The sequence below is a fragment of the Pinus tabuliformis genome, chromosome 4_2, assembly GCF_031772625.1.
Source record: "Pinus tabuliformis cultivar Carrire ecotype Pingquan chromosome 4_2, CPIR1, whole genome shotgun sequence".
Classification (NCBI taxonomy): domain Eukaryota; kingdom Viridiplantae; phylum Streptophyta; class Pinopsida; order Pinales; family Pinaceae; genus Pinus; species Pinus tabuliformis.
The window spans coordinates 127,274,607-127,286,418 of NC_142304.1; the positions used below are offsets into that span (position 1 = coordinate 127,274,607).

General features: G+C 40.3%; 1 pseudogene; it reads right to left on the reverse strand.

Moving 5' to 3' along the window:
- Window positions 1-843: 843 nt before the first annotated feature.
- The window catches only part of LOC149168574 (ferredoxin--nitrite reductase, chloroplastic-like), a 61,240-nt pseudogene continuing 50,271 nt past the window's right edge, over window positions 844-11,812 (reverse strand).

Below are 11,812 nucleotides of genomic sequence, written 5' to 3' on the forward strand. Positions count from 1 at the left end.
CATCTCGGATTATCCCTCATAAACTGTTTCCATCTATGGCATCAAAAGGTGGGTTTCCAACCTCTCCTTGAGGTCCATCGGAATTTTTAGCTACTCACATTCCTAGTGTTGATAATAATTCTGAATACGACTTTCCACTAGAAGGCTTTCCTTATGTAGGAAGTGCTCCATCTCAACCGCCTCCTGAAAATAGTGGGCCTATGCTTCCACCTAGTTATACGACCTTGTCTCAACTAGTTTTAGGAACTCCCAGTGCTTCTTTTTTATACCAAAATCCAATTTGGTCATCAAATGCTATGCCTACTTCTGGTTCATTTATTCCTAACATGACCTCTTATATGCATATGCAAATTTCTGTTACTTCATTTCTGATTCAACCAACTATTCTGACACAACTATAACTTCCATTCCAACCTACAATCCCGGTGCAACCAACAGTTTCGGTTTACACGTCTATAAGTTCCTCAATTCCCCCATCAAGTAGACAAAATGTGCCACCACCTCATTCATAGCATGGGGGTGAATTTCCAAATATCTCTCTTATCTCATGTGGAACCCATGTGAGTGGATCACAACCTCACATGGTTGGAGTGAGTCAATCTGTTAGCGGTATTGCTAATCCTATTGAATCATCTATTCCAATTGGAGCAAGTAATGTCCAGTATTAACAACCTTATTTGGCCCAGATACCCCACCAACAGCCTTATGTTCCCTATGGTTCACAAGCACTTCAAAATCCATGTTATATTCCACAAGTAGGTCCTCATATGAAACCTAGTCAAAATGCTCTTTCTGGTGCATATGGTCAATTCCCAATTGGAACTTATCAACACCAACAAGGAATTACTCAAGGAAATATTCAACAACAACCTTTGCAACAAAAGGGGAAACCTTTGCAGCAGTATCAACAACCTTTGTACCAGCAAGGGCCTTACCAACAATCATTGCAGCAACAAGGTCAACCCTTGTAGCAGTAAAACTAGCCTTTATATCAACAAGGTCAACCCTTGCAGCCACAAGGTCAACTCCTGCAACAACAGGGCCAACAGTTTAATCACCCGGGCCAACAGTTGCAACAAAAACCTTATAATCCATATGCTGTGAAAAATGTTTATCCACATTTTGGTTCTCAATGGCCTATGGGGGGTTAGTATCAACCTTACCCTAGTCAAAACCCACTTTTGTGGGTGAAGAATCCACCTTATGGTTAGGGTACCCATTAGTGGGTGCAATATCAAGCTCCTTATGGTCAAAATCCACCACTTTGGGGGAAAATCCCATACCAACAAGGATGGAATCTACAAACTTGGCCTTATCAAAGGCCTCCCATGCCTTTCAACTCGCAATTGCCATTTCTAGCCATGTTGGAAATGCCAGATGTGTCAAGGCTCACTAATGATCCCATACTTCATTCACCTTATTGGCCTCTAGTTCCTACTAAGATTCCTAGAGATTGCCTGAAATTCAAAGGAAAAGCTAAAAAAGACCACATGCCCATGTTATGAATTACCACTTATGGTGTTCATCCAATTCCCGAGTTGACATTTTTGTTCGTCTACATCTCTTTCAGTGAATCTTGACAGGTGCCATCATGAAATGGTACATCGAGTTACCTTGAGGTGCCTATTCAAACTTCAATTCTTTGGCCATGCGATGAGCACTAGTATTGTAGCAAGAATGCTACAACTCTTGGCGCTAACACCTTTACTTTATCAACTCGGGATTTGTACAAACTTGGAGTTGATAGTGTTGTTTACACAAGCAGATGCAATGGGTCCACTCTTTTTCACTACTAAGTTGGCAATATACCACTATGGTTTCTCAAGACAACCTTCTATTGATTCAGAAGAATCTTGATTATCAATGAGGAAAGGGGAAATTTGCACTAACTGAAATCTTGTCTACTGTAGTAAGGAAAGACTGAAATCAAATGCTTAAACACACCACTCATCTAACTAATTGCTAAGAGGATTTTCTTCAAAATAATGCTAAGTTAACATATGTGTAATCCTACTGCCCTAGGCATGTAATCTAAAAAACCAAACACTCTACTAGTGTGCATGTAACCGAACACAATAACTCTTTTTCTTTTTGTCCTTTTTTTGTGTGACAAATATGAATGCTAAATCCTCTTGGTGATGTGGTAGATGGGTTAGAGATGGTGGTGAAAGGTCAGATGGATTGGCAGGTAAGTATGGGTCTTCTCCTATATTCCTAGATGCTTTTTCCATATTTCAGCCTCAAAACAGACCACTACAGGTCATCCTACAGGATGTCGTAGTGCTTCCTACATGATGTCCTAATGCTCCTACAGGATCCAACTGAGAGCAATACGAGTGATTTGAAAGGTAGTTTAGGGCTTAGGGAAGGTGAATGGTGGGAGAAATAAGGCAAGGGAGTGGCTAGGACTCCTTCAGAGCTCAAAACATAGTTTTTAAGATAGCTAGATTTGCTCAACAACCTTGGAAGGTTGTTCTTATGGAATGATGAATTGGGTGAGTGACTTAGTGGATTTTGATGATAATGTATGGATGAGGTTAGGTTGGGGTTGTTGGTCATGAGATCTCCCTGTAGTGTTGAAACTCCTGCACTACATCAATCATTGGCATATATCCATTAATCATGTCAATAAAAAAAAAAATCAATCAACTAAGAAAACATAATTCCATTATCTAGTTGCCTATTTCATGCATGGAAAAACTTGTAGAATAATGTGAAACACTATGAGATCTAATGCATGGATGAAGATATCGGAAATGACATTTGAATCTTATTCTTGAAAACGAAAAGATGTTGGCCTAAGTAGCAGAAAACCCTAAATTCCATAAGAAATCAGAATTCTGTCTTTTTGGGGCTGCATAGGAGTTATTTCCTCAAACCATGGTCCTTCAAGGGAGGAGTGAGGCCAAAGCTACCTACTATCAGATTTTTGGTATTCCTTTATCTTTCTAAGCTACTGCTAAAGCAATGCACAAATGGAATCAAACTAATCAAATCTGGAACAACTTGCAGTGAAATAATGCTAAAACCAATTAACCATTAATCTTCGAAATAAACTAGGCATACACGTACAAGGAGAGGAGCCTTTTCTACTAGGGTTGGGCCCTAACCCAAGAGCATCATCCCTCTGAGTCAACTCGGTACTTGATCAAGTAAATGATCATTCTCATTATCATATCAGAAAAATTTACATAACAATGTCTTCCACAAGTCTTGAACTCGAAAATGCTTAGTACTCTTACATAAAAAAATCTGAATCCTAATGAGGCTCTAGGCCTCCTTATTTATACAACTGAAGTCTCCAATGACTTCCTTAAATCTAGGGAGGCTTGGCTCCCAAATTCAAGATGAACTGGCTCATTAGCTCGACTGCCTTTTGATCTTCATGACTCGGCTGCTTGCAACTCTAATCTAGTGTTATTTAATGGAGGAATATTTGAATGAGTGAGTATTAAATGAGGAAGATCTATCTCCTACAATCTCTCCTCCTTGTATCATTCGAGTTTTTGCCCTTAATTAGCCAAAACTTTCCATGATTGTCTCTCAAAAACCTACAATCAATGCACATTAGTCCACTAGACATAACATCTTACTTTTACTCTTCTCATTAAGAAAATTATGATTGAAATATGTAAGGAATTATGAGAAGAGTTGATTTAAATAACCTTGGAGGTGTATTAAGGTCCATATAGTTACCCAATGATGAGGCTCATCATCACCCCCATACTGAAAGTGTTTCTTATCCTTTGAGTAACTCAATCTATATCCATGTCTTTCATTGCTCTAGTGGCCTCCCTTGACATCCCATGCTTCTGTTGTAGTTTCCTCTTCCTGTGAATAGAATTCTGCCTTCCTCTCTATTTCTTCCCACTGATTTCTTTCTTCCTCTTCCTTCCTTCCTTCCAAAATTCCTAAGAGTAGTGGTGGACTGAGTCTCAAGGCAATCCAATTGACTTTGAGTCTTTGTAGAGCTTGCTTGTACATGGGTGTTCTGTTTAGTGCCTCTCTCATTCTCTGAGGAGAATGGTATTCTCTAATTTTCATGTTGTAGGGCAAGGTGTTCCATCTCCTTTGGAAAGCTTGCATGTTGTCATCTCCTAACAACCTGAACATATCTTCAAAGTGTGTGACTACTTTCTCTTGGGTAGCAAGGTACCTAGGTGCAAGCTTAGGATCATTTGCAATCAGGTTGTGGGTGCTGATGACAACCATTGGATAGATTGTTGAGCTCTTATCATGAGGGGTTATGTCTCTTATCTTGCCATTACCTTGTTCATCTCTATAGCTCTTTCCTCCTCATGATTCATCCATGATGCTAAGGCCATCAATTGCAAGTACCCTAGTTTTGAATATGGGTCCCACACATTCAAATTTGTTAAGGCCAAGTTGTGTAGGTAAAACTTAGACACTTTAGCTCTATCCTCCAAGGTGCTTTGATCACATAGATCAATGAATTTTCTATATTCTTGGAAGGAAATAGTGCCTCTATATGCTAAAGTCTTAATTTGGAACTATAGCCATTGCTCCTTAAGATACAAGGCATAAGACTTTGCTGGCATCCTGCACTGGATTGCCTCTAAGGATAAACTAGCCATAGCTGCCAACTAGATTTCCCTTTCTTGTAACTGTCCCCTTAGCCATGCATTCTCTTCTTCTAACTGAGCTTTCATCATTGCCTCTCTGTCCCTTATGCTACTCAGTTCTCTGCCCATCTCCTTTACTTTCTCCTCCATGTGGCCCACATCCTCCACTCCTTTGGACTTGGCAATTTGCATCCACCTGTGTGCTCTTGCCCTTTATTTCTCAAGCTCAAAGAATAAGGGGATGAAAAATTTATGTGGGATGACCCTGCCCCCTTCAATGAACCTATAGTAAGAGTCGAGGTTGGGTTGAGGACTAGGTTCTCTTAGTTCTGGGTCTTCCTTCTTTGTTTCTTGCTGAGTGATACCTTCTTGGTCCATTTTCTGAGTTTCATGTAGGTTTAGCAGAGTTTCCTATAGGATGGCCTCTGCTTCCTGTAGGTCCTTTTGTGTCTCCTGTAGGAGACCCTTTCCCTTTGATGAGGTAGACCTGGTGACAAGCCTCCTAACATAAGTGATGGGAGATTTGGGAAACGTTGTCCTGATGATCCTTCTCCCTGGTTTTTCTCAAAAGGAGCTACTTTTTCTTGCTGCTTTGGTGAGTCTTCAATGACAATAGGAATTTTGGTGGGTGTTTGAGGTCTTCCTTGCCTGATTCTTGTGCTTTTTATTGTCCTAAAGTACAATGGGGTTTGTCTCTGTCTCTTAACTTTTTTCTTGATAGGTGTACTTAGGGCAGTAAGAGCAGTTGCTGCCTCTTTCTCAGTGGGTTCTGGAGATACCCTTGGTGATTCTTCCCCTTCTTTGTCTTGAACTGTAGACCTTTGTTCTTCCTTTCCTTTTGTTTCCTCTTTTCCATTCTCCTTCTCATCCTTGTCTTTCTCTTCCTCTTCTTCCTCCAGTTCCTCACTTTGTTCATCTGTTTCTTCTTTTTCTTCTTCTTTTGTCTCTTCTTCATTTTCCTCCTCCTTTTCTTCCTCTTTTTCCTCCTCTATTTCTTCTTCATCCCTCTCACTAGCAGTGGGGATTTTGTCATATTCAAGAGCTTTTATTACTCCCTCTTCCTGCATGTATCTGAACTTTGTCCATGTAATAGGGAGTCTTATATTTTGGAGAGAATCTTCTAGGATAAGTTTGATTAACCCATGATGGGCTAGCTGTTGATGTTTCCCTTCCTGCACTTTGATGCTCATATCTATCACTGATTGAATAATAAAGTAGGGTATACTTAGTTTGTTTTTAGTAGGTGTGTCTGCTCCAAATCTCAGTTCTTGGAGAAGCCTGAAATGGTATCCATACACCACACTATATCTCCCTTGACATGATATATATTTAATGAGGTGGTAGCTAATTTCATTCCATGGGTATGGAAGGATTTCTCTTCTAACCCTATTTTTCTCCTCCATTGCCTCCTCCCCTTCCAAAAACATTTTCTTCTTTGAAAGGGTGTTGTTACCCTTATCTTCCTTTCTCCAAGGCAACCCTAAAGGAAGTGGTGATTCTGCCTATGACTTCAGGGGTGATTTCTACTGAGAGGCCTTTCACCACAACAGTGGCATGGGTCCTAGTTAGTGGTATCAGTGAGAGAGAAAAGCCTCTGGCCACCTCATCATCGTATCCCCTCACTTTTTCAAAGAAATCAATCCAATTGTGCCTTGTGAAGATTTCTACTATAGGAGGGTGTTGATGAATTCTCGCTATGTTTGTGGGCTCCCTCTTGTTAAATCCCCCTATCATTTTTCCTTTGGTAATTGTGGAGGCTTGTATGGGTATAAATTGAGAATTCTAGTGGATGAGAGATTTAAATGAGAACACTACAATATAATTCTCTTAGACTACAACTTCCTTAACCAAATGGAGGATTTTTCTTTACTTTTTTAACTGGAAAATGTGGGAAGGTATAGCTCCTACCTCCTGGTTACTGTCTAATGAAGCCAACCTGTGATATTTCCTCCCTAAATGCCCACTGATAATCTTGTAGATGACTGCTCTATATCCTGTAGGTCTTCCTGTAGGATCCTGTAGGTTTTCCTGTAGGATCCTGTAGGTGCCTCTGCACTGCAAAATACTCACTATCTTTCCTGTAGATGTTGCTTCAAGAGGCTAAGAGCAACCTTGTTTTGATGAATCCTCGAGATTGTGAATGCCTTATTTGCATGGAAATCAATGTTTTATTTCCTCATATGGGTGATCGTGTGGGATGGTGTGTTGGTTGGACGAAATAAGAGCACCCACTTTTGGACCATTGGTCCCACTATCACTCCATTATTCCTCTTTACCTCGTAATCATATCCCACTTCGATCATCCATAATTTAACCATTTTTTGACTTATCTCCTTTTTCCTCTAATTTGACTGCTGCCATGTGTGGAGTGGTCTAACTGACTTCTCCTCATGGATTGGCCGAAGGTGGCCAATTTAACTGGCCACCTTTGCTTATAAAACCAACTCTTACACAATCCTACATTTTTGACCATATTATGCTTACGGGAGAGCTTAAGAAAGATGACATACCTGTGGGTAAGATGCTTGATGATGCTGCTTGTTGGAGAATTATGTCTCGGTGCTGTATATTTGCTGCATATTTTTTAATATTGGCCCTTTTTATGCTTGTTTTCTTTGATGTGCAGGTAATGGAGAGTGATGTTGATGATCTTGTTGTTGCTGTTGAGCTCTGGAGGAGCTTCCTTGACATTGGGATCTCTATGTTGAAGATGACTGCAAACTTGTGAAATTTCATTTTGTGGGATATGCTGCTACAGGATTTCCTACAGAAAACCTACAGGATGTCCTGTGGTTGCCTCTCCCCTAAACTTTCACCTTTTTTTCACTTCTGGAGCATGACGATTATTGTCATGGGTAGAGAACAGGTCTAGTGGTTGGTAGGTGAGAGGTATAGCCTTCAGGTATTGTCCCCTTGTCCTTTGTTCTCACCCTCATCTATTTGTTTTTTTTTCTCTTTGAAAACTGTAATCCTTTTGGAGTTGACTTATTGGATGAATGCAGGGGTATCATGGTGATGAGGTGGTGGAGTGAAAATTTTATTTTATTTTACACAGGCTAGTCATCCCCTTTCTCTAGGTTCACTTTTCTTGGGATTCTCGTGCCACTATAATTCCTACATGATCCTCCTGTAGGTTTTTAGGGAATCCTATAGGATTACAAGGAATCTTGTAGAAAACATAGGGCCTGTGTAAACTGAGCTGGAGGAGTTCATAAATGGAGGGATTGATGGGATAATGAAGAATATGGGATGAAGGAATGAAAATATGGAGTGTATAGGTCCTTCTGATCCTCTCTTATTGCTCTAATCCACCTCCTGCTAACTGACAAACAACATTTTCAAAGTTTTTCCTTTTCTCTTATATATATATATATATATATATATATATATATATATATATATATATATATATTGAAAACAATTAGTCTGCCTCCAAGAGGTTTTCATCCTACCTGCTTGCTCTAGGTGCCTCAAAAGAGGTTTTCACCCATATTTCTTTTTATTTTTTTCTCTTTTTTTCGACACCATTGGGCCGCCTCAAGAGGTTTTAAAACCAACAGTGGGACTCAGGTGCCTCATGGAGGTTTTCACCTGAGTCTCTTTATTTTTTCTTTTTATTTCTTTTTTCTGTTTTCAGGGACTTGATGGTGTAGAAGCTGAGACTTTCTCCACCACCATCACTGTCTTGATGATGCCATTGATGAATTATTGTTTTGACAAGGGCTTCTTGTAGACCTTCAATCTGTACCCATTGACAAGTAAAGGAATAGCCTCTGCATCAATGGTTCTTATCTATACTGAACCATTATCATGACGTTTTTCTATGACATAAGGCCCTAACCATCTAGTCCTTAACATGACTTTAAAATCCTTGTATCTAGAATCATACAACAAAGCCCAATCACCTTCTTGAAACTGTTTGTCCTTTATTTTCTTATCATGCCAAATCTTCCTTTGAACTTGAGTCACCTTTGTGTGTAGGAGGGCCTACATTCTAAACTCATCTAATCCATTCAATTGGAGCAATATCTCTTGTTGTGCCCTTGTGAGATCTAGATCTAGTAGTGTTGCCATTCTTAAGGTGTTGTATTCAAATTCAATGGACAGCAGGGCCTACTTCCCATAGACTAGCTCTTAAGGAGTGAATCCAGTGGTGGTCTTCCAGGTGGTATTGTAGGCCCAAGTGGCCTCAACTAATCTATTTTCCCAGTCCTTTCTGCTACTGCTAATCACTTTGCTCAGAATGCCTTCCAATGATTTTTTGTTTACCTCCACGTGCCCATTAGCTTGTGGGTGGTAAGGAGTGGATGTTCTATGCTTGATCTTTTGTTGGCTTAACAAATTTTCAATCATGTGAGATGTAAACTGGCTGTCTTGATCAGTGACCAGTTCTCTAGGGTACCCAAACTTATAAAATACATTTTCCCTTAATAACTTAGCCACTTTCTCCTCTATTTCTGCTTTGATGGCCTTGGCTTCAGCCCACTTGGTTAAATAGTCAGTGCACACAATGATGTACTACTTTTTCCTAGATGGAGGGTCAATGGGTCCAATGAAATCCATGGCCCACTTGTCAAATGGCTCGAAAGTCACTTGAGGTTGCAGAGTCATTTCCACCCTTAGGGTAGGTTTCCCCATCCTTTGGCACTGATCACATTGACTAGTATACCTCCTCAAATCCTGGTGAAGAGTGGACCAGTAATAAAAAGCTTGTAACATCTTGAATGTTGTCCTTTTGCCGTAAAGTGACCTCCACAAGGTCCATCATGTCAGGTCAGAAAGATGTCAAAGACTTCCTTCTCCCTGACACATCTTCTCAGAATATGATCCGCGCCTAGTTTGAAGAGGTTGCCCCCAATTCAAGTGAATGGGGCGCTCTTCCTCACAATCTTCCTTTTCTCTTTGGAGGACAAATTCAGTGGAAACTCTACAGACACCAAGCAATTTTCTATGTCAACAAACCATGGAGAGAGAACTAAAATGGCAAATAAATGTTCATCTGGTAACTGATCATCAACCATTCCTTCCTCCCCTACAAGAAAAGTTAATCTTGATACAAAATATGCAACAACATTCTCCTTACCAGGCTTATCAATAAGAGTTAGATCAAACTGTTGTAATAAAAGTAACCATCTAATAATCTAGGAATTTACATCAGGTTTATTCATCAAGTAATTAGTTGTAGCATGGTCAGTATGTATAAATGTTTGGTAACCTAAATTGTAATCCCTAAATTTGTTCAATGAATACACAACAACTAGGAGCTCCTTAGTCACTGTGTAGATCAATTCGGCTTTTGACAAATTCTTACTGATGAAGTAAATGGCATAAGGTAACTTGTTATCTATCTGGACTATATCTTCTCCTATGGCTTTGTGAGAGGCATCAACATGTATAAGGAAAGGAAGGGCCCAATTTAGGCCTTGGAGAATAGGTGCAGTTGTCAACATGTCCTTTAGGGTGTCCAAGGCCTCTTGACAACTTTCTGACCATACAAATTCAGATTCTTTGGCCAATAGCCCAAACAAAGGAGAAGCTAATTTGCTGAAGTATTTTATAAATCTCCTATATTATATAGCTAAACCTAAAAAATTTCTGACATCCCTCTGTTTTTGTGGAGGTGGGACCCTCTGGATGATGACTATATTATTTAGGTCCACCTGTAATCCTTTCTCGGATATTGAATGACCTAGAACAGTCCCTGCAATCATCAAGAACTCACATTTTTCGGGACTAAGGGTCAGGTTCATTTCAATGAATTTGTTTAGCACCTTACCCAAGTTTGACAAAGCCTCCTAGAAATCACACCCATAGGGTGTAAAATCATCCATATAAATTTCTACTACATCATGGACTAGCTCGGCAAAGATACTCAAGACTGCCCTCTGGAAGGTGGCAGTGGCATTGCATAGGCCAAAAGGAAGGACCCTACAAGTGAAAGTACCCCAAGGATAGGTGAAGGTGGTTTTATCCTGGTCTTCTGGGCTAAGCTGGATTTGATTGTACCCACCGAACCCATCTAGGAAAGAGAAAAAAAAAAAAAAAAAAATCTTTGCCAGCCATCTAGCACTTGGTCAATGAAAGGTAGAGGGAAATGTTCCTTCTTTGTTGCTTTGTTTAACTCTCTGTAGTAAAAAAAAATCCTCCACTTCCCATTTTTCTTTGGAAACAACACCAAAGAAGAAACCCACTCACTTTCCGAGATAGGGTAAATGAATCCTGCATCCAACAACTTTTGCATTTCTTCTTTGATTATATCCTTGAGAGTTGGATTCATTCTCCTTTGGGGTTGTCAGTTTGGTTTGAAACCTTCTTTGATATAAATGTGGTGAGTACACGCCGAGGGGTGCACTCCCTTCATTTCCTTGTAACTCCAAGCAAAGGCATCCAAATGTGGGGAGACATTCTATCCTACTTATGCTGTGGAGATTCAAGAAATCAACCTAAGATCTCGGAGATGCATTCGGGTTTGGATTTTCGCTAGGAAGGCATCTGAGGTTGTTTACGTGGAGCATGCTGTAAAAGTTGTGGTTGAGTAGGTTGTGAAGGAAATAAAGCTGGAGCGTTGTTCTATCGGGGCCTCCACCCTTGGGGTGGTGCATTCTAGTGAGGCTGTGGTGGAGTATATGACTGAAATGACTAGCTAGTCGGCTGGGAATGGTACTGAGGTGAAAAAGACCAAGGATGGGGTGTAGACTAGGAGGGATGAGCAGGGGGGCCGAAGAGGGAATGGATGTGCTCTGGTTAGGGTTGTAATATGCATGGGATGACCCTTGCATGCCCTACTAGTATGGACGAGGCCCATGGGGTCTCCTTTTATTTATGTAGTAGAGTTGTTCACTCACCCCTTCAGTTCCCTGATACACATCTTTTAGTCTAGGTAGAGAAGGGCACATGTCTGTGGAGTGGTTTTCTTCACAGAATGAGTAGATTTCAATCAGGTTTAATGGACATTCATTCCTAGGGTGCCTCCTTGTGAATCTAGGGTAGAAGATGGCTAATGCTATCTCTGATTCCTCCTTCTTTCTCTTGATGGGCATAGTGTACATCTGTATGGCAAGGGTTTACAACATTTCACTCTTGAAGTCTTCCATCATATTTTGAATTTCACCTTTTATGGATGTGTTGGAAGAGGATGAGATGGCCATTGGTTGACTACCCCAATCCTTTTTCCTAACTGCCCTAGACATGCGGTTCGCTAAAAATAGTATTGACATCTTCGTAGGGTA